Below are 3,021 nucleotides of genomic sequence, written 5' to 3'. Positions count from 1 at the left end.
AATTCATTTGTAAATCCATCTGGTCCTGGACTTTTATTTTTAGGGAGGGTTTTGATTACTTCTTCTATTTCCTTGCTTGTAATTGGTCTTATAACCCTTGTTTTAACCCCACCCATGTTTTGTTTTTTTTCCCCTTCATTCCATTTAATAACCTTTGAAAGATTTCTGCTTTTCTGGAACCATGTTCTCAGACAAGCCCTCTAACTCACCCTTTTGTGATTCCTCTTGTGTTTATTTCTATAATATTCATTTTATCTCTTAATAACCATCTAAAAATGCTCTCCTTGTTATGAAGTCTCTAGTCTCTCCCCTCTTCAGCCTCTTCCTGCAAGACACAGGAAGGCAAGCTAAGACAGTAAACTCATAAGACTTCCTGAACTGGTTTTTATTTGTTTTTTATTTTTATTAACAAGAATATTTGAAGTGAGCCAGTGAAAGTGGGCCCTTTGATCCCAGCACTTACTGTGATTTGAATAAGAATATTCAGTGGGTGACCATAAAGCCAGTCCTAGCTGGTTTGCATCTGGAACCTACCAGTTCATCTAGACTGTTCCACTTGGCATTCACAGGGGGTCCCAACGGTCCCCATTTCAGAGAAAACAGACCTTACAGTGGACGTTATCAAGTTTACCTGGATGACAATTCCCTCTGGAATAACCTGCTTTGTGTCTTGATCACATATAGCCATCTGATATTGTTCAATCATGAGCTGTGTGTCTTGTAAACCCACAAGTTATGCTCTTCCACTCTGCAGCATTCAGAACACAAATACAGAGCTCCTAAATTATCTATACTCGATCCACTTTAGTAAAGATTACATAAGAAGCTGATGATACTGGGCTTTCTCTGGTGGTGCAACGGGTTAAAACACCACACTATGAAGTTCTCTGAAGCCATCACAGCGTGAGTTTGATCCCCTGCCAGGGAGCTGACCCACATGGTGTAGCAGACCTCTCCTGATCCACCCACTGCTCCCCACAGCAGTGTCTTTCAGTGCATCTGCCTGTTCTATTCCCTACTCTGTCTCTGGTGAATCCTCTTACCCACCACATCTCTGGCCTGTACCCCAGCTCTGTAGTCATAAATAAATAAATCTTTAAAAAAAAAAAAAGCTGATAACACTAGCTGCAAAATAAAATAACTCATTCACATTGTACCCCTGGTCTCAATAGGTTTTTGGTCTTGTCCTCCCCCCCCCCCCCCGCCATGTTGACAATATGCTTGATGACCACAAGTCTGAGAGGTACTTTCTGTTTTTCCTGCACAATTTTTCCTTTCTAAGCAACTGTGAGGCTAGTGGCCAGAGCCCAGACTCACTAAAAACTGGTCTAGCATCAAAGTCTACTCAACATTATCTTTTTACTTTTAGTTTAACTATTACAGATGATAACAAAGAATTTTATTTTTTACATTCTTATTAGGGTACATTTCCTTATGCATTGACCCAAATCCCGAAGAAGTGGATTCAGCTCTATTTGCTGCACTATGCATTTTTGTGAGGCAAGACTCACATTTGTCTCCCTGATATGGGTACTAAGATTGATTTTACATCAAAACAGGAAGGAGTGGGGGAGTTATGGATATAAAGAGTATGGGTTTGGCAAAGATTGGATAGTTATAAATCCACCCACATGTGGAAAGGGTTTCCAGATTCTTGGGATTGTATTGATGGACACGTCACTTCTAAATGAGGTCTGGGTGGCTGCTCCCTGGATGGACCCCTCCCTTTTAATAGTATCATTTGTCCCTTCTTTCTGTTTTCTTGGTTTGGTGTCAGTTGTGTCTCAGGCCAGTTCTGGCCAGTTTGGAATTTGATATAAGGCCATTTGCTTCTTTGCCTGCTGAGGTTATATGACTCACAGAAAGTGCCTCACACTGTTGCTGCTGTAAAAGCAAACCGAAAAGGTAGTTGTACACACAGAATCACTTCAGAGGATCAGCCATAAGTTCAGAAACAGGGGCCTGTGGGGATTGGAAGATCAGGGACATGGAAAGTTCCTACAGAAATCATTATGAAGTGTGAAGATCTTCATGTCACATGCCAACATTCATCAGAGACCATCCCTCATAAAAGACAAAGTAGAATAAAATGATCTGGCCAAGTAATATCAGCTCTATCTTCAACCATCCTATCCTGAGACAACGGGGTATGAATGTTGTAGTTATGGCAGCAGTGGTGGTGTGCTGCTCCTAGGATCAGCCCTGGAGGAAACCAACTCATCACTTCTTGCCAAGCTGTTGACATTGGACCCCTTTTGAACCAAACCTGGACAGAGCACAATTTATTTGCTAGAACTGAGAGCATCCTTGCCATGAGGTTGATTGTCTTGCTTGCGATACCTCAGCCTGCCATTCTATTGAAGAGCACACGTACTGCCTGACACATCAGCCTTGGATGCTGATTGCATAGCATCAGCATCACAGACCATGGGACCCATTTTATAACAAAGGTACCCAGACATAGAAGTATAGTATCCTCTGCTCTTACAACACACCACACCATGCTGAACCTAGAAGCTGACAGATTATTGAATAGCCTCTCAAAGGCAAACTAAGTATCAACTTAGAGATGACACCTGCAGCCTGGGGCACTATCCTTCAGAATTGGTGTACATCTTAAATTAATGACTATTATATAGCACTATGTCCCCAGGAAGTCAAATACATATGTCCATAAAATAGGGGTACATTGGAAGTATCCATGCTTACTATTACTCCCAATGAACCATATAGGAAATGTGTACTTCCTATCCTCATAAATGTAGACTGAGTTTCTAGAAACTATGATTTCTGAAGGCAGGATACTTTCACCATCTTACATAGCAAAGGCCTTATTCAGTAAGCAACACTGTCTACAATTGCCAAAAGACCAGTAGGCAAATAATGATTCACTTTCCTAGCAAAATGCATCTCTCATTACTACCAAGAGGAGAGACCCAAGGGTTCACAGCCTTGGGTCATACTGATCTTGGCCTAGATTCTCCAGCTAGGTCAGCAGCAGTTCTAGCTGAGGCTGGGAAC

Source organism: Condylura cristata, unplaced genomic scaffold, assembly GCF_000260355.1.
Source record: "Condylura cristata isolate star-nosed mole 26May11 unplaced genomic scaffold, ConCri1.0 scaffold00025, whole genome shotgun sequence".
NCBI lineage: Eukaryota > Metazoa > Chordata > Mammalia > Eulipotyphla > Talpidae > Condylura > Condylura cristata.
This window is presented reverse-complemented; position numbering follows the sequence as displayed.